The 25,987-nt window shown below is 36.4% G+C and overlaps 1 protein-coding gene across 2 annotated transcripts in view; it reads right to left on the reverse strand.

Annotated features, from left to right (window-relative positions):
* LOC141436476 (monocarboxylate transporter 12) overlaps positions 1-23,883 on the reverse strand; it is a 46,281-nt gene extending 22,398 nt beyond the window's left edge. The window contains exon 1 of one of the 2 annotated variants that reach the window (XM_074099475.1): positions 23,577-23,883. The gene's annotated coding sequence lies outside the window, so the exon portion shown is untranslated. Of the gene's footprint in view, positions 1-6,452; positions 6,543-23,576 lie in introns of those variants that run through there. The other variant, XM_074099476.1, reaches the window with a different exon arrangement.
* Positions 23,884-25,987: the final 2,104 nt, after the last annotated feature.

The following is a 25,987-nucleotide window of genomic DNA, read 5'->3' on the forward strand; positions in this document are numbered from 1 at the left end:
CTCATAAATACATGCTTTATAACGTTCATACATATCGTCTCAATGCGTCATACATCTGAACACAGACAATATAAGTCGAACAGTTTTCCTATTCATTACAATTCAAGAAAGCAGCGAGAGGATAGCCTTGTGTACGGCGATGTTCAATGCATGAACGGCGTTTACGGACGTGCAATTTATTTTGTCATTGAGTTCGCGTTAAAAGCCAGACTAATAAAATGGGCAGTTAAATCTACGAGCATACGAATAAGTACGAGTAACTTTGGTATATAAAGGCAATTTTGCATAGCGTCCTATGTGAATCTGAATCTTACAAATAGTATTAGCAACTAGTCTAGTCTAAGGGTTGTACATAGAGAGTGGATAACGATTAACGTGTGACTTCCATAAGAACATATATTTTAAGGGCTGAATGCCTAAGCCCTAATGAACGTAAATTAGTATTTATAGTAATATAACGGTATAGTTTAGATTGTCGCCGGCACTCATGAAAGAAAAAACTTATGTGATTCTCTGCCTAAAGCTACGTGATAGCTTCAGAGGGCCTACTCCGAAGTTCGAACATCGAAGTTCGTATCGTACCGTCCCTTTCGCTCTCGTATTAAATAGTATAAGTGTCAGAGGGACCGAACGACACGAACTTCGATTTTCGAATTTTGTAGTAGCCCTGCAGATATTTACGTGTGCAGGGCAACCTACCTAGTGCCATCCACGAAGACGCGTGATTTTATCAAAATTAGACATTACTGACATTGTAGTAAGAACCACGGCACGCGTCATCGTGAATGACTACCTATAAGTTGATCTAAAACTATCACAGCTGTAATAGAGACTCACGCAAGTATTTTCTTTCATAAGAGCATCGTCAAAGAATAGCACTCGTATAGTCATAAAAGTAGGCCGGCGCTTCAGTCAGGCTTGGCGCCGTAATCAGCATTTTTTGGCGCCCAAAAGTAGTGGCTGGCAAGCATAGATCTGTGAAAGACACGGCGCTGTATTGTGCTCTGTAAACTGCATAATCCCTTTTTTACCCGACTGCCCGAAGGAGGGTTATGCTTTTCGAGCGTATGTAATATATGTGGGTATGTATGTTCATTTTATATGGATTATACCTATAACACTTTTAATCTACCATTTTCACAGAAATATCAAAAAGTATAAAATAAGACATTAAATTAAAAAAATCAAAAAAACCCGACTTCCTCAAAAACTAAAAGGAAGAAAATAAGTCTAGTGGTCTAGAACTGTGTCAAGTAGCTAAAATAGCCATCGACTGTTGAAGTTTAAATTAGCTACTTGACATAGTTCTAGACCACTAGACTTTTAGTTTTGAAGGCAGTCGGGTTTTTTGATTTCTTAATTTCACTAATCAAACCTCGTTATCCGGGACAACTTAGATAGTATTTTCGCCAAAGAAAAAAACTTTACTAGCTGCTCCGTAAGCGTAAACTTAGTTCAGTCTTTTCCATAAAGGCACGCGGTCAATATAATTTTTTAATTCTTTTTTCGTTCCAAAGGGGCCCAAAATTTATCCGTGTTTGGTGCCCAAGGGTCTCGACTTACTACTAGATGGTAAAGTCGATAGTCGGCGTAAACTTACGGTGTGAACTAACTGTTGCTTGATGTCAAAAGACCGTGAACAAAGTATAGCTCCTTTTCCGCCAACTCGGTCCAGTCATTACGATGGTAAAGCATTAACATACAGCTGATTAAATAATACTCGCTGTGACAATGCGTTCGTTAAGTTATGGTCGGTATTGAACTAGTATGACGCACTTACTACTGGTTCAATAAATTTATTACGACTTAAGAAAACTTGATTGTAACACATAGAACGTGCACATCATGATGTTGTTAGTAAACAAAATGTATAGTTGCTTGCAAAAGTTTCGCTGATCTTGACTGACGTCATTTGCGACCAATTATTTTACTTTTGTGTGTACTGCCTTGTTGATGACTACGCGCGCGTCTTTTGTTTTAGAAGTTCGAAGTTTGGTCTGGTCATTCGGTGGTAATTACGTATTTTTTGTTCTGTCTGAATGTTCATTCGTGTCCAAAAAAGTGCTAATTTTATGGCCAAAATGAATGCGAGTAGTGAACCAAGACAAACCAAGGTTTTTACCAATATTTCGATATTTTTACCTACTGGTTATCGTATCGGGTGTAAAACCAGAATTGTGGGAAAAACCCAACGATTTTTAGGAAACTTTGGTAGTTTTATATAAAATATAGAAATTCTTGCATACTTTCTCCACGGCGTCTGTTTTTTTAAGTCTCGTTAATTAATTAATAATCTGATACAATACGAATGGTAAAAAATCGGCTGCTTAATCAAGTTTCCCACGTCTTGCGCTAAGTTTTAAGTATTCGACGCAATCTTGTTGGCAACCAATGATCTTTCCGTAATCCCTAGTAGAATCAAAAGACATGTAAAAGAGCCTTTGCAGCCTACTTATATAAAATAATAAAGATTAAAGATTTTGATTTTCGCTTCTAATTGATTTCAGCAGTTGTTGCATCTCGTGAATTTGATTTGTTTTGAATACAGCTCAACTGTCATCCAAGTGTGATTTGTCCAAGGGGAATTTGTCGTAATGACCCCCCCCCCCCCCCCCTCAGACTGCCACTAACCTAAAAATGGATTAGGATTAAGTATGGAAAAAACCATATAAGTCAAGCGTATCGTATCGGTAACTTATAGTCCATAAAAGAGTATGATATGTGGACCAATGACCGCATGCGTGACCTGTAGAAAAGCATAGCACTGATAACAGCGGCTGGCACAAGTGATATATGCATCTCTTTCTTAATACCACGGACGACAGGGACGCACTAAGAGACATACGAGTAATTGTATCACCATATTACTGTTTTACATTTTTATAAGACGTTCGCACGACGTGGTCACTTGCATCCGACAGTGCGTCATATTAATTCATATATACTGTGCAGTTATTCCTGCACCCCAGTCACGGTTGTGTGTCGCGGTCGTAGGTCGCGGTCGCCGGTCGCGGTCGTTAACATAGCAATGCAACTTTTATAGGCACCCCTACAGTGTATATGATACATATATCATTTTGCCGATACCCGCGATTTTTTCTGCAAAGTATCCGTTCACCTACTACTCTCCTGCGAAAACAATGTATTTTCCGGGATAAGGAGGATCCATTGTGTAAATCCAGTCCAGGTTAAAGACTATATTAATGTATATTTGTTAATAAATAAGTAGGCTAAAATCATTATGGGAAACCGTAAAATAAAGGACTCGTCAATACGATTTCACGCATACCTACATAAGTTAGTTTTTATATACGTAGTACCATAGTTCAAATAAGTTATCCGGCCAGCGCAAGCGTCACTTCTGGATAACTGTCAATCGTCAGCTAAGTACGATGACACGCTGGCGCTGATCAAAGCTATAAAAAAGCCGATAAGTAGAGTCATTACCGATTCCCTTGGTGTTTGTTTGATAAAATGTTAAGAGAACATTAAACAATGCCAGTTAATGATAAATTGTTTCTTTTAATTTTTAGGGTTCCGGAGCCATAATGGCAAAAACGGAACCCTTATAGTTTCGCCATGTCTGTCTGTCTGTCTGTCCGTCCGCGGCTTGCTCAGGGACTATCAATGCTAGAAAGCTGTAATTTTGCACGGATATATAGGTAAAGTATGCCGACAAAATAGTACAATTAAAAATTAAAAAAAAAATATTTTGGTACCTCCCATAGACGTAAAGTGGGGGTGATTTTTTTTTCTCATCAAACCAACAATAGTGTGGGGTGTCGTTGGATAGGTCTTTTAAATCCATTACGGGTTTGTTAAGACAATATTTCGATTCACTGATTTGTTTGCGAAATATTCAACTTTAAAGTGCAAATTTTTATTTAAATCGAGCGCCCCCCCCCCCTCCCTCTAAAATATAAACCGGTGGGTGGAAAAATTTGAAAAAATTCAGGATGGTATTAAGTATATGAAACTTTCAAGTAAAACTATAACGGCTAAGTTTGCTTGAGAATTATTAGTAGTTTATGAGTAAATAGCAGCCTAAGGTATAAAATATACCTAAACTTGGAAGATTCCGTATAAAATACGAAATCCTTAGAAAAATATTACTTAATTTTTTCGTAATGGCTACGGAACCCTATTTTGGGCGTGTCCGACACGCTCTTTGCCCGTTTTTTTCTGTAGGTAGGGGGGTCGTGTCCCTAGTGACCGCTCCCCCTCGGATCTCCTCCACTAAATGTTATTTAGGTAATTAGCGGCTTCTTATATCCAGTGTTAGTTAAGCGGCTCATATCTACCACAAACTGAAAACACATTCGAAGACATAAGTTGCAACAAAAAATTAACACTTAAAAGCCACTGCCTGGAAAAAGTTAAGTCTCGATTTGGTGACAAGTAAGCTCAGTTTGTCATTACATTTGAAATTTACCACGAGCTTTGCGGTGAAGGAAAACATCGTGAGGAAACCTGCACAAATCCGCGAAGCAATTCAATGGTGTGTGTGAAGTTCCCAATCCACACTGGGCCTGCGTGGGAACTATGGCCCAAGCCCTCTTGTTCTGAGAGGAGGCCTGTGCCCAGCAGTGGGACGTATATAGGCTGGGATGATGAAGCTCAGTTTGGTATGTAGTGCCTAGGTATGGAACTGCCAAACTCAAACCCCTTATTTTCTAACACGCACACTTATCATAACCGTTTTCACCACTTCTTTCTGTCACTCAGCATAAGATGAGGATAGAAAGAGATGTTGAATGCAATCGCGAACGTCAGTGTGTTAGACAATACGGCCTGAAAACGATTGTGATTCCAAGTGCATTAGACAGTCTAACGCATTGACATCTATGTACTAGACTGCATGTTTCTTACATCAAAACGGCGCACGAAAACAGTTCACAGCGCGGTTTTGTGAACAGTTCACTATAGTCTGTTGACGTCCGTGACAGCGGTTGTGTCAAAATAATAGGTATTTATTATTGATGCGCCGCGCGTTTTGTTCCAAACAGCCAGTCTAGTGCCGTAAGGTACATACATTAGATGTTGATGGTCTAACGCCTAAATCTGTATTTTTCCTACAAGAATGCCGAATAGCTCTATTATCACAATTGTCCTCATTGTAGAAAACGTTGTGATATTAGCTAAAAAGCTCGTAATCAGTAAACGTGATTGTTCGTCGGATAAGCAGCTGATATCAAATTCATAGTTTTTTCGTCCCAGCTCGATGCCTGAATATTTATAATTAGGATAATTTTGTGAAAATATTTTCATTAAATTAAATTTTTACGTGCAATTATGCGTTATCGGGGCAATGAAATGTATGTGTTTTGAGACAAAGTTTTTATTTTCGAGAAATTTTTGGCCTCTCTTTTTTCCGAACAAAAAGGGACTACGCAACACTGTTGTTGCACATATTTTATCAGTAGCGAGTTTTAAATGTATTAAATATGATTTTAATCAAAATTGTTTTCACGCCCGTAATAAAAGATTTAAAACCACACTTGAAAAACCATGCAACTTGGCGCCATCTAGAAAGTCAAAAAAACTGCAAAAAGCCCTCATTGGCTCATTGAAGAAAAGTTGTGATATTAGCAAAAAGATAATCAGAAATAATTGTTGTCGATAAGCAGCTATATCAAAATTAACAATTTCCGATTTCATATTGCATAATAAAAGCTCGAGTGCCTGAATACCATATATTTTTCATGGGAAATGCCCCAAGTAATTGAAGGGGCTATCTCGAAATTTACCGAGTTTTTCAATTAAATTAAATATTTTATTGTGTTATATAAAATTACTATTTAAATCTATCAATAGAAAAGCGTTGTGCAAGTTTCTCATAAAAAAGGTGAAAATGTTTTTGTTTTGTATTATTGTACTTAATGTAGAAAAAATCGACCAATCAGGGATCAACAAAGAACTGCGAAGAGTCTACTTACTTATGCGAATAAAAATATAAACCACATTTGAAGACGATAAAACCCTCGAGGTTTTTGAACTAACTATACAGTGAAGTTCGGGCAATGATTATATGGGCGGTGCGGTATTGCAATAATCATCACGGATGAACTCTAATAACAAACAAGTACCGAGTGGAATTATTTATTAATTAATCAAGTTGACAACGTGACGAAACTTGTTTGCGTGGGGTTGTTTATAGTCTCAGATAGCGGGTGAACCGGGAGCAAGCACTATCTGGCGCCTCTGCATAAAACAATAACAGAGATGATGACTGTTCACAACAACCTCATTACCCTTATGATGAAAACTAGTTAATATCTTAACATTTATGTTTTTGGAACGCATCACGCTTAAGAATTGGCGTAGGTATCAAGGGTTATTTTCCAGGGGGAACTGTCTATGTATTTAAAACAAAACAAAATAATAATGAGCATGCTTTCGATAGGTAATTACCCAGCAGTGGTACTTTAACGGGCTAAATAAAGAATGCTTACCTAATAAAATGCACTTCTGAAACTTGCTGACTGTTTCTTGTAAGAATTTTTATTTACGGGAACAGAACACGCAGTAGCAAGGAAGCGACGGCGACTGAACTTTATAAAGCCATGTTTATAGCTCCTATCGAATATATAATGTCTATGTTAATTTACTGGTCGAGCAGGTTTAGCAAAGGATTCTATTTTATTTGTATTTCCAACAGTTACGCAATTACCTGTAATATTGAACTTGAAAATCACCCAACCATGTGTGATTGCAACATATATATATATAATTAAACATATGAAACAAAAAGGAACATATCACGGGACAATTTTTTACACCAATTGACCAAGTCCCAAAGTAGGTAAACTAAGATACTATATAGGTACACTTTATTTCATTCAACATTCGCCATTCATTTGAAAGGCATTGGACCGAAGCCATCAACATGAAGAGGCCTCCATCGTGAAGAGACCTTCAAATTATTAAGGGGATCCCATATGCCCCGCGCATATGACCTTCGATCTGAATTCCTTAGTTTTCTAATGTTTTTTGTAGCTTATTATATTAACAACAACGGCTTTAAGCAATATAGTATCCCATATTTACTTCAAAGTTCCTTGTCTTCGAGATATTTGGCATCCTGATATGTTTAAAAAGAAAAGGGACTCAGTTTCCTTTAATACTAGGTATCCTAATAGGTTGGTTCTGCCTAGGATGCATACGGACATAAAAAGGAGAAACAGTTATGCCATGTGCATAAAACTATACAACAATTTACCGGAGACTATAAAAGAGCTCCAATTGACGCCTTTTAAAACTCAATTGTTCCGTTGGCTTACTGAAAAATGTTTTTATTCCCTTAAGCAATATTTTAGTAATATATGAATTATTTGTAATTTAGGTTATGTTATATATAAATAGGCATGGTCGATTATAATAATATTAGCATGACTTTTTAAGTTTAAATGTTTGAATCCTAAATTAATTGTAAACATCATTTATTGTAACAACATTTAATGCAAAGAAAATATATTTCTATTTCTATTTCTTTCTTTCTTTCGTACGCTCGCTCGAGCAACAAAAAATGTTATTTCTTTATAAGTGGAAACTGTTTTGGCTTATTTATCATCTAAATTAATTTATATTCAACTGTGTCATATATGCTGTTTGTTTCCCAAATAAATAAACAAAGTTGAACAATTTTAGGTCAATAAACTGGTTTTCTGGCCATAACTTTTGTGTTAATTAGTTTCAAATTAAAACCCTTGACCAGTTTTTAGACGTCAAAGACGAACTCAAATATGTAGATTTCGTATATGTTAGATCTTTCACATCAATAGAGATACGAAATAAGTGTTTTTTCAGAGAATGTTTAAAAAAACATACAAAATTAAGTTTTTTTTTTTTCAAAATGCGGTAGACAAAAATGGAGATAAAAGATTGGAGAACCGATAGCCGTTTGACTTATAATTCTATCTGTAGTGCAAAAGTAGGAGATACGATTCAAAACCTGTCAAAAATCGATGAAAACCTCGGGTAGCCCCTTAAGTAAAGTAGCAACAAGGGCCGGCAAATACATTTCAGTACTTACGAACTCATTGGTTGAAAAAACAGCGTCCGGTTGTACCATTTAAATATTGGATACTTTTTAGTACTTACGAACTCATTCGTTTGAAAAACACTAATTTGCACTACGGAGGTGTGATTGTATACTTACACGCATCTTGTTCAAGAAGTCACACTGTCAATCATAACTTGAACTGTTCGATCGCAGGAATTCCGAATTATACGAAGTCAGATGTCTTGTCGCATGGTCGTGTATTGAGGATAATCCACCCACATACTACACAAGTGGATTTTAAATGAAGCACACAATAAACGATCATATATCTCAAGTTATTGCATGCCAAATAATCAAATATGAAATTGCCTGTTTTTATGACTAATGCGATCCCATGCTGAAGTAATGGTTTTAAGGTGAGTAATTGGTTGTTGCAGAAGTGATAGGGGTGTAGAATATGTATAGAGGTGCAATCTTGTCACGCAATGTGGGGTTTTCCACTGCGTCCTGCATAAGGATAAAAATTCGTACTTATTCGAAAAAAATAATTAGGGTCCTATTATGTATGCTCTGCAATGCTGATCGGTCGTCTTTTTACCTCTTAAGTTTCGATTTTTATGTGCAAAATAACTGGAAATTTATACCATGAGCTCTCCGGTGAAGGAAAAATGTCGTGAATCTACGAAGCAATACAATAAGTGACTGTGAAGTGCTTAGTGAGGTTTCTAAATAAAAAAAAAATATTGATAGAATAATATAAAAGGTAGATACATATATAAGTACAATAAATAAAAATAAAACTGCAATAATTCTAAAAATTCCTCGCTGGATCGTAAGACTGATGCTTTGAGAGAGTAAGCTGCCAGCTCTTCGGTTTCCAGTGGTATCTCTGAGTCCTTGATAGGTCCTTGAAGAGACTCAGAGCGCCAGGGCCCCACGGACCAAGGGTCTCGACGGCGAAAGGTACAAAATTATATTCGGCATCAAGACCACTGTGTTTTCCTGCTTTGGCAGTTTCTGCCGTTTTTGCAGCTGCTGCTGCCCTTCTAGATTTTCGGTGGAGATGTGACGGGCCCCGTGTGTCAACACAAGCTGCATCCCACACTAGCATCAAGGTCAGGTTATATAAATGGTACCACCGCTGCCTTACGTATACTAGTTTTCAGAAATCTACTGAGATTGGCTTAAGAACCGGGTGAGAAGAAAGAGGGAAAAGATAGATAAAAATAAGCTGGTATATATAAAGATTTGTATTCTCATATCCAAAACATTTGTTACGTTTATTTTATATTCACTAACTAAACATTAATTCTGTCACTTTGACCATTTGCCTTTGCCATTTGCCAGGCACAGAGAAAATAAATAGAGTTCGTTACAACAGGTTAATAACTTTTTATGAAAAGATAGTAATAACTAGAATGACCTTTGCTTGGTAACTGCAATAATCAAAGAGTATTGTTACTAAAGCAATAACGGTTCAATGATTGTCTAATCGTAGTGTGACAAGTGTAAGTACCTACCTACCTACTACAGAGTGATAAGTTGTGTTTAATAATTTTTATGTTAAAAAGACAATTTAAATGCGTATTCCACGCGGTAGACCACACGTGACTAAATATTTACATATTTGTCGTCACATCGTTTATACTGCTCGATAGTTAAAATTCTGTAGGAATGTATTTGTATTTTACAAACACCATTAACCCGAATAGAACGAATTTTATTCAGTCGTATTACACAACGTAGGCGAGTAAAAAGAAAATTCTTGAAAATTTAGAGCAATGCGTCTTCCCACGCCAAACGGTCATGGTTAGAAAATAAAACGCCTTCAAATTGTCACTCAGTTTTTAGGAAACTTGATAGGAATCGCTTTTAATTCTACGTCTCAGACATTTTGTGATCGATGATCTAAACAAAACGGATTAGCATTCTGATTCTCTAGACCACACTCATTTCCCAAGTAAGAACGTTATGAAGGTTCACTACTGAAGGGCTACTACGAAATTCGAAAATCGAAGTTCATATCGTACCGTCCAGCCGACATTTATAATTTAATACGAGAGTGAGAGGGGCGGTAGGTACGATACGAACTTTCGATTTTCGAATTTCGGAGTAGGTAGGTCCTATGATCCTCATTCGACGACGACGACCACTCTGACAACTTACTTAGAAAAGAGAGAGAGAGAGAGAGAGAGAGAGAGAGAGAGAGAGAGAGAGAGAGAGAAAGAGAGAAGAAAGAACAAAGATGTATCAACAGACGGGCCCGAACAAAAAGGTTTCCATCCATTTAACTTATTATACCCACCTACTTACCAATGCTTATTTCTTTTGACCAAAATATTTATTGACTGTAGGTACTTACATTACTAACTCTACTCTTCTAATATTCAGTAAGAAAATAATATTTCGTTTCATCATTTGCCTCGTATGAACTTGACAATACCTACCAAGTACGAGTAAATTTGGAGCTTATTTTTTTTATAAATAAGGGAATCGTCTCTTAAGTAAGGAAACAGTTGGTCTGCAATCCAGTCTTCGACAACCTTGATCATATTACAAATAAATCAGATCGTTTTGAAAGGAATGTGGTCGAGTCGAAGCGACTTTCCATGTCTTATACAAGTTCGTAAGCGGTTTCACGTGCTTCGCAACCGTATACTTAGATCGCTGATTTATACTGGCGTTTGTATACAATGTTTGTTTATAAATACTGATCTAGGTAGACAGAAATACGATGGCGTGACTTTTTTTGTATTTTGCTTTTGCAAGAACTCTGGCATCGTGCCCGTGGTGTGAAATGTGTAAAAAGGCAGTAGGCAGGTGCCTAAGTACATACTGATCCGAATTAAGAAGAGAAACAAAACAGTTTGAAAAATAAGCGACATTGATTGAGTTGACCCCACACCAGTAATATCCGCTTTACACTTTTCACTTGTTTTTACTCTTTTTGAGTACCGTTTGGAGAGCATCAATAACAGTTATTTAACCATCTTCCATCCTCTTTTGTTTTGCGATTTTCTCAACTATTCCCAATGTAAAGTACTTAAATAATTTGTCATTTAATTTTAAACCTTAGGACGAAAGCAACGGAAATTTTCCACTAGGTATTTTACACTGTCAATAAGCAATAAAATATTTAAACTGGTGATTTCTGAACAATGGCGGTTTAAACTTCAGCTGGTTTGAAGCAGTCGAGTAGACATTTAGACAACAATAATTCGAAATGTTTCATCACTTTTGCTAAAATCTTGGAAAATTCCTTTGCAAATTAGTCTTAAGTAAGTAACGTGTTTCTACGTTTTTAAGTTTGGTTTATTTATTTCAAAAATCCAGTCCAACGCATGTTTTCGTCCCCAATAGCCCCCACTACGAAGCAGTACACCAATGGTATTGTCTTTGGTCCCCACATACCTACCTAGTTTTATCGAAACCGTCAGTGTTTTCCAAGATCCCCAAAACAAATAAATATACAAGAATTGCTCGCTTAAAGATATAAAATATCAGAACAGGATTGTCACGAGATCGTGGCACTGACGACTGACGGAATTTACCTTAATAGTTATATCAGATTGTATGTTCAGAACCAAACCAGTTTTTGGTAGGTACTTAAGTAAAAACCATAGATGTACAAAACAAATGTGATAATTTGATTAGCAGACGCGCAAATTGGTCATCATCACTTACTTAGTCGCTGTTTGGTGTTCACAGGATATAAGGAGATGTTGACAGTTCTCGAAACGGGTATTTGATCACTAAGTTTGTCTTAGAGGCACCAAAAGCGTGGCAAACAGTCTAGACACCGTTTTCCTTAACAACGAGGGTAAACAGCGTACCTAATAACATCATTTCACGGTGGTAATAATATGTATTAACTCACATTACTACCAGTTAAGGTTTTTCATTTTTTAACGCTCAATTTTTATCAGTTGAAATGTGAGGAAATATATTTAAATACCTAAATTCGCACATGGTAAATTCTGTACTCGCCTATTTTAGAATTTTGAGGTCTTTTTTATTCGCAAATAATGAAGAGCGAGTTCATTTGCTTAAATTATGCAAGCTTAAGTAACTTAGCATGTTCAATTTTCATCTATTATTTTAAGTGGTTTTGTATTTATATTGTGTTACACTGAAATTAAAATAAATATTCTCGAGTCGTTTAATAAATCTAAAAATAAGCTTTATTATTCGCGAAGAACATTATTAAAATTAGTTAATTTGCTTAAATTATGTCTACTTGCGAGCATTTTCAACAGTAGTTCAATTGACGTTAACGTTTTATAATACATAGTTAGTTCTTTGACCAAACCAAGAAGTTTTGACAAAAATGCAAATGATACAATATTTATTACACCTTCTTACTCAATGATAAATGCCCGAACCTGTTTGACGTTTCTTAGAAAATTAAAACTAATGATGAATTGTAAGTAAAAAAAAAAAAAGAATTCATTTAGTCTCTAAATTTAGTGAGACATGTGAACACCAATGCGAATGGTAGCCCTGCAAAATAAATCATTGGTCTTATTACTTAGGGCGTTTAGCAGGTGCTATAATAGCTGCCTATTACATGTAAGTAAAGGTGTATGTAAAGGGTTGTCAATTTCAGCTCATTTAGACTCCAAGTGCCTGCGCTCCGACTTCTGGCCGGGGTGTGTTGTTGCTACGTTTTAGGGTAATGACGAAGAGGACTTTCAAAAATCCCTAATTAGTTTTTTTTTGTATGTAATTTTTGTGTATTTTATGTGCGTCTTTTTGTATACTATTATTTTTTGTATAACTTGAATTTTACAGCGCATTGATGTTTTAACTGTAATGCTGTAATTTTTTGTTGACAAAGAAATAAATAAATGTCCATACTAATATTATAAATGTGAAAGTGTGTGTTTGTGTGTTTGTATGTTTATATGTTTGTCCGTCTTTCACGTCGAAACGGAGAGACGGATCGACGTGATTTTTGGCATAGAGATAGTTTATGGTCCAGAGAGTGACATAGGCTACTTTTTATCCCGGAAAAATGCACAGTTCCCGAGGAAACAGCGTGCGATAACCGAATTCCACGCGGACGAAGTCTCGGGCAAAAGATACCTAGTAACATTTTTTTTTGTAAATCGCTTAACGTCCATAAAATTTTGTTTAAAAATTGAAGGGGCTAATTCACACCAATTGCGTAAATATATATTGGCGGATCCCTTCCTATTGTCGATTTCTTTCCTAACGTTTAGTCGAATAATCGTTTGCTACTTTTTTTTATTTGAACTGAAAATATTTCCGAGTCCTTTACGTGTTATTCTTGGAATAATTTAATAGTATATTTAGGGTAATTTACGCATAACACCCACTTAGAGAGATAGAACAATCATCATCCAACAATTATAAATTCAATTACAATTCAATCCATACAACTTCACAATTAATGTTACCATTTTTCTGGAAAGTCGATGGTTTCAGTATAAGTAGATCATTTAAATTATACGAAACAATGATTCGACCATAGTCAAAATACCACAAACGGGACTTATCACGCTATTATTATACAAGTAACGAGTCTACTCGTGACCACGGCAACTGTAACGTTGCGTCGAGGTAAATATTACTTGTATAATAATAGCGTGATAAGCCCCGTTTGTGGTATTTTGACTATGAGTGAGAATCACGAAAGTTTAAAACGTTATAATAATTCGACCAAACAAAACATTACCTCAAAAAATATTCGACCATCCGTTTGGACCCGTTTGGTGGCACCGATATCCCGTAAAAAGTTCCGACAGGATTCCCACACGGAGTTTCTCACCTTTTTAGGGTTTACAAGAAGGGCCTGCCTTCTGAGAACTTACTCATAAATAAAACATTTCAACCGCGATCGTAGAAAAAACACCCCAAACATCAATGAAATGGCGCCAACAAATAATAAATGAACGTCAAAAAAAAGGTTATAAGTAATATGTCGCAAAATTATAAATTATAGTTTTTCTGTTCATTTTGGTTTTTGTGATATATTGCTACTTATAAAGAATGAATAGAATTAGGTAAGTTTTGTGAATAGTTTATTTTATTACGCTAATATTCGGTTAAATATCCCTTACTCCACTGTGTAAGAAAAAAATAAGAATTTACGTCAAGTTTCGCTCATCTGATATTTATAGGATTAAAACTTTTTTCAGCGTTGATTATGTCGGTTATTTTTTTATAGAAATTAATTCATAGCGCACAATGCTCTATTTCCTACTAAAGTACCTTATAAAAGAGTAGAAATTAAATGGAGTCCCATTTTCCATTTAGGTGATGATGTTTGATGTGACATGAATTTAATTTGGAAATATTTAGTTACATTTGTATCTGTTTTCTACTCGTTTTACGTGGGAGTTCTTCTCAAGTTTGTGCGTTTAATCCTCAACAGTAAATATTTCAAGAATGATGTTTATCTTTATAGGTCACACTATCGGAGATGAAGTCACGCCCATTACACGGTCTGCTCAATCTCGATTCATTTGGTTAATTTGAGAATAAATTATCAATCAGGCTCGTTTGTTCTTTAATCCGTTAATGATTTGTAATTACCAGCACACATACCAGTGAATAATTAAACTTTTTTTTCTAAATCGTTAAACAGTATTCAATTATTTATGCGGAACTCAGTTTTTCTCTCCGCACTTAAGTCAAGATACATTTAATTTTAAATGTGTAGCACTTAAGTGTCCCTTGAATAGATAATATTATGATAATAGGAACCTTCAAATATAGGTAATATTTGGGCAGCTTATATTACGTAAGAACGATGACTTTTAGTTAGTAAAAATTTTATTGGAGATTTTAATAGAAGACATGAGTTTATTTGGTTTTATAGTTTCCATTCACTACAGTGTCAATAAATCAACATTATGTATTTTAATTTATTTTCTACAAAATTCAGTGTCATACCTACCACTACCTATTGATAGACAATATTTTAGTATAACATGTACTTATTTGACTTTATCAACACTCAACGGTGAACTGTCCATGTCCTGCCCCTTCCGGGAACGTTAAAGTAATCAACATTTCGCTTCACTGTTTTCGAAATTGTATGATTCAGCTCCTAAGCTGCCAATGTGATCACTTTACTAGGAACCTTATCTAAGTTTGCCTAATATTTCATGAGGATACATTTAGAGGAAAAGAAATCGTGGTTATATGTAACGCGTGTAATTTTAGGCGTAGTATCCACATGTGTTTTTTATTCCCATAATTATGAACTTGTACGCAGAGTCGCAGATTCAACCATGCCAACCGGTACCATGCTTCGCTGCGCAAAACTTACTGAAGCGAATTAAATGTGTTTTACGAGGTCATTCTTGAATTTGATCTTTCATATAAAATATAAAAACAAAACACTGCCATTCTACTTTATATTCCGACAAATAGTGACAATATAGTATCTGGATCAGCCGTTAGACTACTTTCATCGCGGAAAATTGCACAGCTCCTAAGGGATAATGATAGCCGAATTCTTCGCAGACGAAGTCGCAGGCGATAGCTAGTATTCAATAAAATGCTTTAGATGGTGGGTACGTTCTAGTGGCCAAATGGCATTTACTGCCTATAGCAAGTAACTAGGTGTTACTACATACTTAATTAGCGTGGCATCAAATTTTATTTGCCGATGGCATTGCGGTATCAATGGCTTCTATTTAACCCGCATCTTGCCTGTTACCCGTATGTTTCTTGGAATCTCATTTATAGCCAAGCTAATTTGAAATGAATTAGCTGCATCTAGGTTTGTAGGACTACTTATATCATCTAGATGCAATTTATTTGAGAGCGGAGGTAGTGAGGTGCTGGAAAATCACACACATTAGGTACCTACTGAAAGTTTTGATCATCCCTGAGCCTTATCCGTACCTACTCGGTACTCGATAAAGTTTTAACCTCCTAAGTCCCCGCGTACAAAATTTTGCACATAAGTAGCGTAGTGGAAAAAAGCAACCTGTTTTTTTGGGAATATCTAGGTACTAAAACCCTTCTATGAGTCTTTATGATAGTTAGGGAGCTTTAGCCATCAACCCCCCATGAGGATTTCACCCATTTACCGTTTAGAGCCACACAGTAGTCGTCTGCTCCGTCCGTCATCATTGAGTGTTGCGTCTAGAGCCCTCCCTTTAGCCAACCGCGATCTTGAATTTCCTACAGCGTTGAAAGGGTTGATTCCCTAACATTTGGCCTTTGAGCAACACCGAGTCGGGTTCCGCTTTTATCCTTCGATGATACACTGTCAAATAATTGCAATTCAATAATATTGCATTGCGGTTAGACCATTAGTATTTCCTATTTTATTTGCTGCAAGACATTGCGGTTAGCGTGAACGTGGGAATTATATTTCAAAGTTATACCTACTTCAATATTCGTTAGGCACTTGTCTCACCGCCAGCGAGGAAACGATTGGCTATCTACTATTTTCTCGCTCAAGAAACGAACAAAAGATATAAGATCCTGTGTGAGTAAAAGAGACACATATATTAATAGTTGATCGCTGGCTGTTCACACTGTCGGCGAGAACTCGCTCTTACATCTTTTGTCGCAGCGACAAGAGCTATAAAACTCGCTGAGCTATAGATACTCGCTCAGCGATGTCAGCTTGGCGGCCGCCTCGCACGAGCGAGTCGAGTGGAGCGAGTAATCGCACGTCGCACGCGAACACTCGCTTACAGCCGAGCGACAAAACTACACTCGCTTCTCGCTGCTCGCCCACTCGTTTCTAGTTACTCGCTCTACTCGCTTCTCGCTCATCGTCGGCGGTGGGACAAGTGCCTTAAGCTGAATGGTCACAAGAATAACCATAACCACACACATTTTTTAAAGCATACACCTTGTGTTTTGTTGCTCGTTTACTTTCTGCTAAGAAATTTCCGGGATCGTATCAGGTCGTTTAAATTTTTTCCTATTATTTTATTTTGGCTGAATATACCAAAACGATTTCTTGCCGGATTCTTCTCAGCAGAGGTTTTTCCGAACCGGTAGTAGATTTTTTTTGACATTCATAAGTGCTTGTTATAGCCTAAATTGAATAACTTTTGACGCTAAATTGAGCGACTTTGACTTTGATTCTAATCCAATGTTATATTTTGTCTATATTTTGATTAAATATTTACCCGGAAAAAATATTTTCATCACTCATTGAGTTTTTATTTAAACTGTTGTGAATTAAACAAAGTCTCAGAAGCACGTCGAAAGATGATTCGGAAACTGCATCAATCGGACTTTCTCTGAGAGATTACTGCAACGTGTGAAGGTCGTTGACCTCGGCTCTTATTTTCGAGTTCAATGCTAATAGCCTGCTAGAATCAACTGACAGTGACACACTTGCTTACTACTGGATTTTCTATGTCAGCTGGTAAATATTGAAATTAAATTGAAGCGCGTTCAAAAATCTATAAGTATCAACAATAGTCTAGTATTAATTTTTGACTTATTAAACAAAAAAATATTAATATGTAGCCAGTTAAAGTCCCGCATTTTGTCACGAGCCCCAGCACTTGAATTTTGACGCTGTTCATTTTTGTTTTTTTTTGTTTGATTGGCAGAAGAAAAAAATACAAATAAATAATCATGGGACATTATTGACACCAATTGACCATGTCTCAAACTAAGCAAAGCTTGTAGTATGGGTAGTAGGCAATGGAACAAACATACTTAAATAGGTAAATCCATACCTACTGAAATACATATTAAACATCCAAGACCCGAGAACAAACATTCGCATTAAGTAGAAATGTCTGCCACAGCCAGGGTCGAACCTGAGACCAGCTTTATAGTCAGGTTCTCTAACCACTTGGCCACTTGGTCCAATATTTTCTGATTACCTAACTGACGGACTAGCTAAATGGAATTATTAGGTATATTATTTTTATTTTACCCAGGAAACTATCCAATGAGGGCTAAAAGACAGGCGAGGTGAGGTGAGGTTTTTTGGCGTTACGGTCTTGCTTGCAACTGGCTAATAAATAAATGAGCCAATTGCAAGAAAGACCGTAATGGTGATTTTCCACCGGCGAGGGGAGACGAGACGAGGCGAGACGAGAATTGCAATTTGTATTCAATTTCAATTCTCGTCTCGCCACGTGGAAAATCACCTTAACGTCAAAAAAAACCTCTCGATACTAACGCCATCTAGCAATTTTCGCCTGTCTTTTAGCCCTCATTGAAAAATGTCCTGATCCACGACATAGGTGTTAACACAAGAAAAGTGACCCTAGGCTGTCGGTCCGTTAGTCTTTGTTTTATCGAACAGCTGGAAAACGAGCAGGCGGGTCACCCGGTGGTAAGTGAACACCGCCGCCCGTGGACACCTACAGCATTATTAGGGCTGCGGGTGCGTTGCTGGCCTTGCAATGGGCGATACACTCACCTTTTGAAAGTACCCAAATCATAGCTAGATAGAAAAACCCCAAGTCCATTCCATATTAAAAGTTAGTTCGTAAGTAGGTATTCTGTGTTGTGAGGTGGTGTACGGGATTTAGCGCGCACTCCGGATTGGCGAAGATTCTGGTTCCATTCCACATTTGAAAAAAACAGAAAAGAGATGCTGGAAGCCGGCATCTCTTTTCTGTTCTTTGAAATGTATTCTAGATACAGTACTTATACAGAAATAAACTTAAGAGAATAAGTATACAGAAATAAGCCTAAAGAAGAGGATCCCGAATAAAAAAGGCAATTGCCAAACAATTAACTTTAAAGCAAATCGACAGTGGCAGAGGACAAAGTCTTTGGTACTCGTATTGTATTCATTACATCACAATCAGTCTCAGGGGTTACGAAGCCGAACTTGAATTACTCGGATTGCGATGTCATCGACCTTTTAACACTCACTTTGCGGGAAAAGTATTGTCGACTCGAGGTCGGCTCGTCACGTGCTCTAACCTGAAACCTCGCAGAGTATTTGATAACAAGCGTTGAGCTACACGTTGACAAGCTTGTGCGTTGTGCGTGACATTCAGTAGAACTCTGTCGCAGTCAGCATTTGCCGCATGTATCAAACAAAACTTGATAAGAACAGGAAGCGCCCTGCAACAAAGTTCCACTGAGTGTCACATACGAACTTGTCTAGAGAGGTATACTCGCAGCTTCTAGTCCTAGGAAAACTGTACATTCTCGAAATAAAATATAACTTCTAAGTTAATCGGGGAGTGTGTAGCTTTCTATAAATAGAATGATGTTAACTGACGAACGAAGTTTACGTCCTTATTTAAATGTCAATGAGTTTAATGTTGGGACGTTTGAGCCGGGTACAATGCAAGGAGGGTTTTAGACTACTTTTTATGACGAAGCATGTTGCAGATGATGATTTATAATACGAGTTTAATTTATTGACGAGTTTTTTAATTTAATTTATTTAATTTATTGGTACTTACTATCTTGTTTCCTTCGTCGTGTAAATATAAAATTTGTATAAATAACTATCTGTTTGTTGCCCGCGACTCCGTCCGCGTAGAAGTATGAAAAATAGTTTACGTTCTATTCTTAGACCTACCGAATAGACACAAAAAATTTCAAAAATCGGTCAAGCCGTTTCGGTGGAGTTTAGTCACAAACACTGTGACACGAGAATTGTATATATTAGATAATACCTACGAGTAAGTACTATGAGTTTAATTGTTAGGTGTAAAAAAGGACATGGTCATTTTGTACTTTTTGTTGTATTTCTACGTATTCAGATGTAGATGAAAGCCCGCAGGAAACATATGCCAAAAAAAGTATTCTCATGAGGGCTTTGAGTTTGTGTCTCATTACAAAGGGTGTAAAAAATTATGTTTCAACAGTATAATCTTCGTGTAATCAGAGTAACGAATAAGCCCACAGCAAACTTGTACGCTGAAAATAATCCTGAACTGCTCTTGGCGACTTTAAATGCTTCTTAGTTTTGATTTATTGTTACTTTGCGGAGGCCTGATTAATGAACTATTCACAATCTCTACTTTGCTCCTCCGCCTTCAAGTGCAAGACAGTTTCAGTATTCTGTATGAACACACAAGCGACGAATTATGCCACGTAAAGTAAGTTGATAGTTGCCGTTTCAAGAATACATAGGAAAATTTCGCTATGTACACTATAGTATATATGTACCTACATACTCGTAACTAAGCGTATAGTGAGTATAGTGAGCACCTTCTTAATACGAGAGTGAGAGGGACGGTAGGTCCTACACGAATTTATTTATTATATATTTATATAGTAGCCCCCCTGTTTTGATTTCTGGAGCGTAGCTTTATTTATCTTTCTGGTTTTCTGCAATGTGAATGTATTCTAATTTCCAAAATTACAAGTTATCGTAATGTCACTTTATCTCCTTTAACGCGTGATTGTATTTCTAATTTCTTAACAAATACCTTGTGAAAATCGTCGAATGTCTGAATTGAATACGAAATCGCGGTACCTACGACCAACCAAACTGCCTACAATAGTCCAGTTTTTATGTCAGCTTATTACAAATTCCACAGCCAGTGTTTAAATCCGAACAAGTCTGGTAAAGCTGGTTATAATCTCACAAACAAGTTCGCACGATATGGCTTATCACTTTTGATAGGTACTTAAGTGGCCAATACATATTTTACTTAATTTCTTTACCAATCTTAATTGCTTTGACCAAAAGTTTCCGATTCAAAATACAATACGTGAGAGATAGAGCGCCAGAGAGAAAGAACTATGATGTGAAAATATGTTTGTTGCTTGTTGTGATACATTTGTTTGTATCATTTCATTATAAGTAGCTAATCGCATTTTGTTTCGTATAGGCACCGACTTGTATCATGATAGTTTAGAAAAGACGCAAAAAGATACGCGATCATGCAATGCAACACTGTATCTGAAACGAGGCTTTTAGTGTCTTGTTGCGAGAAATTATGGAGTTGTTTTGATTAAATAATGATGTTATTTTTCTACTTAAACATTACAAAGAAAACAGAACTTTTCTGTTTGCTTTTGCTAATTAATTATCATAACTTGCTTATACTTATAAATATGATTAAATATTAATCAAATACTACATTTCTTGCGCTTCTAAATGCTAATGGTGTACCTACACGAACGAAGTGACGGGAAAGAGCTAGTGAATACTTAATATAAGTTTGAACAAAGATGCTTGAGTAATTTACTCAAGCTCTTTAAAAGTCTTTATTACGTTATTTTATCATTTTAACACACTGAACTTAACTAAGTACTCTGTAAAATGACTTTATAAATATTGTTTTATAACTCCCGCAACCACTACTTATAAAGTGAACTGATAAAGTTTTGTGGCTTTCGTTATCTATGTAGGTATTTTTGTTCACTGTTTTAATTATATGCGTGTCTGTCTTGTGATTTGATTACTTTGACGTTCGGTTAATGATTTTACAGCAAAACTAACGAAGGACAAGGCTGTACGAGGCCCGACGTCATGCGTGTAAAAATGTTGAAGTAAAAGAGTTTAAGAAAGAGCTTTAATCATCAGGCGTTTCTTATTTGTTTTCTTTTTCTTTTCATTACATTTCATCGGTATTTTTTTATCTAAAAAACTACTTTAAAACGATTGTTTTCAATCGAAGGCAGATATATTTTACAAGCATTATTTCGTTTCACCTGTCCCGTTCTCTGTCTGTCTGTAGTCAAATATTGCAAGTTAAATTTGAGCATTTTCCAGTAGTCAGATTTACTTGAAATTAGGAATACTTATGTAAATGAGGGCTATCGTTTTTTGTCTCACTAGATGGCGCCCTGTTGCGTGAGGTTTTTAAGTATGGCTTTCAAAGTCTGTTATTACGGGCGTGAAAACAAAGTTTAGATTAAAATCATATTTAAACACCTTAGAACCGTACCATAAAAATATCTAATATCAGTGTTGTATAGTCCCCGTTTTGTTCAGAAAAAAGGGAGGACAAAACACAGAAATTCATTGCCCCGGAACGCATATTTGCCATAATTAATTTCAGATATTGCGAAATATTCAAAAAATTATTCTAATTATAAATAAACCCGCGTAGCTCACCCAAAAACTATGAGATTTGACATTTCGGAGACCTCACGCTACACTAGCGCCTCTTGTGGCGAATTCATACGCGATAGCCCTCATTGCGTGACAATACAATAATCTGGTAGTGACATCCTGGTAGTCCGGACAGGATTGTCTCCGCAGGACGAAACTCTTCAACGGTTAATGGCATCGACTTGAATGCAAATTTAGTTTGGGTGACAATGCAAGTCAAGTCGACAAAAAGTACAGTCAGCAAAAGAAGCTTATATTAAAAATTAAATTTTTACCAAAAAGTTATTTTTCATGATGAAGTTGATGATTGTCTCCATGAAAAATATCGAAAGCCGTCACGTGGACAAATTTGTAGGACATTTTTTTTATTAAAACAAACGTATATAAATTAACGATAGGTATATCAGTACTCATCAAGTACTCATTAACCAAATAGTATTAGGCAATTAGAGCACCTTATCACCTTGAAACATGACATAAATGTTTCTGTAGCAACTACTTACAAGAATTTATCTCTAAACTGAAACTTAAGTATTATGTACAAAAATGTTCAATTTAAGAGCCAAGAAAGATATTCACACAGATTTTTATGACAAGCTCAAAACTAAAGTCACCTTTCAAATAAATTTTGTTTGCTTTGAATATGTTCCTATCCTACCTAATATCAATAGACGGGTTTTTATTATAGCCTCCTGGGCTACGAAAGAATTATTATTCGTAGCTCCTGGGTCCTCGCGTACTTTATAAAGGACTAATTAACACTAAGAATAACGGCCGAATGTACTTAAAGTACAAATTGTTCCTTGAATAAAGAATTCTAAGAATTTTGAAATAATATCCAAAATGACAAAGCAGGACAACCATATCTAGGTCTTAAGCTCTAAGTTTGTTAAAACACGTCAGGACCCAGGAGGATAGAATTCAGTTTCCTAAAAATAATAGATGATGTACCTACCTACCCTAAATTTTAACAATTTAATGCTGATTACTGAAATGAACGCGCGATGCTTGAAATATTTATTGTCTACTTTATATTTTAATGAATATAATGCCAGTTATTATAGTTATACTAATATACTATCTCTGGTGGCCATCAAATTTAAACAATGGTTTAACTGCTTTCATAACTTTAATTACCAATTAGCGCGTCTCAATTCGCAAGTTGCAAATAAGTAAATGAACTCGTTAGTTCTAGCAATAGAAATGTCATGCGTCGTGCTGTGACAGTGGTTATACTGTTAAGTAATATATGCCGTTGCCGCCGCAATAATGTAGGACATATTGGCATAATTCACACTACACAAGGTAAATGTGCGTTCATGATTTGAAACTGTTCATATGGCGGTTAATGTGATTCATGACAGAAAGGTTATATTTTTAAAGGTTTGCGGTTATTTGTATTTAGGTCTGTTTACGTTCAACAATGTACAACTTTAAAGTTGCAATTAAGCAGGAATGTATGTATGTAATACGAGCATTCAGTTACGGTTGTGAACCAAAAATAGTTGGTCTGAGCATCCCGCGCACGCTAGTCTAAAATTCTAAAAATAAAGCTCCATTAGCTTTAGAGATGTCACTCACCTGTGATGCACTAACTAAACGAAAGTGCCGCGAACTGGCACTAAACGCGCCAATATCTTGAATGGACCTTGACGAATTCAAATTTGGAATCCGCCTTGCCGGTATCCACGTGAACGCGTCCGAAAGTCGCTCCCGCGTTTTTGAATTTAAAAAAAACCCACGTCTGTTTTATGTTCGGAGCCGGAAATCGCCGTTGTACACTTATTCACAGTTTTGGTTGCAATGTTGTTTTTTTATCGATATTTTAATTTGTTATAGTTGACGCGCGCATCGGTCACCGGTTGCGAGTGTACTGAGCGCGCCCGCGGGCCGCGGCCATGTTTAAAACACGCTACTGTTAGCTAGTATCCGATAAAAAATATTTTGTTACGATTTCAGCGTATTGTTTGTACAGAGGATAGCAGGCTTGGCGCCGGAAGCACGGAGCTTTGATACGGATTGCGTTACTTGAAAGGCAATTCAGGAACAAAACACTACCTGCCGCTACGCTACGTGAAGGGTAAATTACAAATCTTTACGCAGTCTCACGCACTGCGATAAAATTATGCACGCGTTATCTCTGAATTCAATAAGTACGTTATATCATTTCCTACTTAACCAGAAGTTCTCAGTTTTTTTAAGAAAAGTTATCGAGAATACTTATTAAAGTTGAAAGCAGACTAATTACTTACTGAAACCGCCGCACGTACCCATTAAAAATTTAAAAATACGCTTATCTCAAAGAACAGGAAATCCGAGGGGACACGAAGGGAACCAACCACAATGTGTTGTTCATGTTATTTGCCTTTTTGTAGCTACATTTTTGTAACACATTCTCATAATTAAATATGAAATGTCACATATAATAATTAAAGCTCTGCAAATATAGAGACCTTTTTCAAGAAACGATAAGCATTTATTGTAAAAACCGTGTACAGTTGTGACAATATTTTTCATTTGAAAAGTTTCAAATGCCCATTTATGACTTAATCGGCTCTGAGTACAATTTTCTGCCATTCAGTTTTGGGAGCCTAAGTAGGTACGGACACAACTTCCGAGGTAGGCAGCTGTTAGGGTATCAGTACCGGCACCACCGTCAGCATGTACCTGCTGCATACCCTGGAATTGACTCATTGCGCGCCACAGTCACCAACGCGAGCGGAGCGGACTCATTAATGACATAGTTTAACTTACATCGACCATCTTCATAGAGGACGGGTGTAAGTACTTCGATGCAGCCTATCGTTGTACGTTAAACTAAGTCATCCGCTTGCGGTTGAAACCGGGCTTTAGCATTGGGATACACCGAGGAAATGGACCCCATCTTTGAGTCCATGCCACGTGGAAGTTTTTAATAGTTTCTTCTAGTTTTAGAATTTTTTTTTTATGACCGGGAGGAAAACGAGCAAGAGGGTCATCTGGTGGGCAATAATCACCACTGCCCATTAGTACCTATCAACTATTCAAGGAGAGTCATTATTATTAAATTTTTTATTTGTCTATATTACATACCTATTATTTGTAAATAATTGAAAAATAATTATGAACAGACTTCGGAATGTTGTTAATGTTGTGTAGATTGATTGTTATAAATACTAATCGATTTCGTAATTTGTTATTAATAATTATGCGTCAAAACAATCCAAATTCAATTCCAAATTCATCGCCTTTTGTGTAAAATATTTTATCTCGTGTATCATTTTGGGACGCCTCTGTATCGATATTACAAATATATTAAACTATTCATCACATAGCAATAATTCAAAACTTACCACGCACGGGACTTATCATGCTGACACACACGAGTAATATTTACCTCGACGTTTCGGCAACATACAGTGGCCGTGGTCACGAGTAGACTGTCTGTAGATAAGTCCTGTGCGTGGTATTTTGACTATGAGTCAAAACCACGGAAGTTAACCGACATTAAATTCTAAAATTGTCTTAACACTTAACATAAACCAGTCTCCACTAGCTTTAGCTCAATTTTCACGATAGGTCTAAATTTCTCGCATGATTGGGGTGACCAAGTCGTCGCCACAAATCCCATATTTTGACGTCACCAAACGTAGGCAAAATGCCAAACTTTCATTCATAAAACAAATAAGTATGTCATTAAAACGTATACAACTCTACGAAAATGTATGTCGTTGCGATACCTAATTTGAAATATATATTTTGGCAGCGTTACTAGATTTTGAAATATATGGGAAAATAAGTCAGATGTTGATCATTTTAACACATTATCTATTTGTAATTTTCACGAATAAATGATTTCTTTCTTTCGTACTTTTTAAATGATACGCGTTTCAAAGTATCAAAGTCAAAGTCAAAATATCTTTATTCAATTTAGGCTGTAACAAGCACGAATGTCAAAAAAAAACTACCACCGGTTCGGAAAAACCTCTGTTGAGAAGAATCCGGCAAGAAAC

This window comes from Choristoneura fumiferana, chromosome 16, assembly GCF_025370935.1.
Source record: "Choristoneura fumiferana chromosome 16, NRCan_CFum_1, whole genome shotgun sequence".
NCBI lineage: Eukaryota > Metazoa > Arthropoda > Insecta > Lepidoptera > Tortricidae > Choristoneura > Choristoneura fumiferana.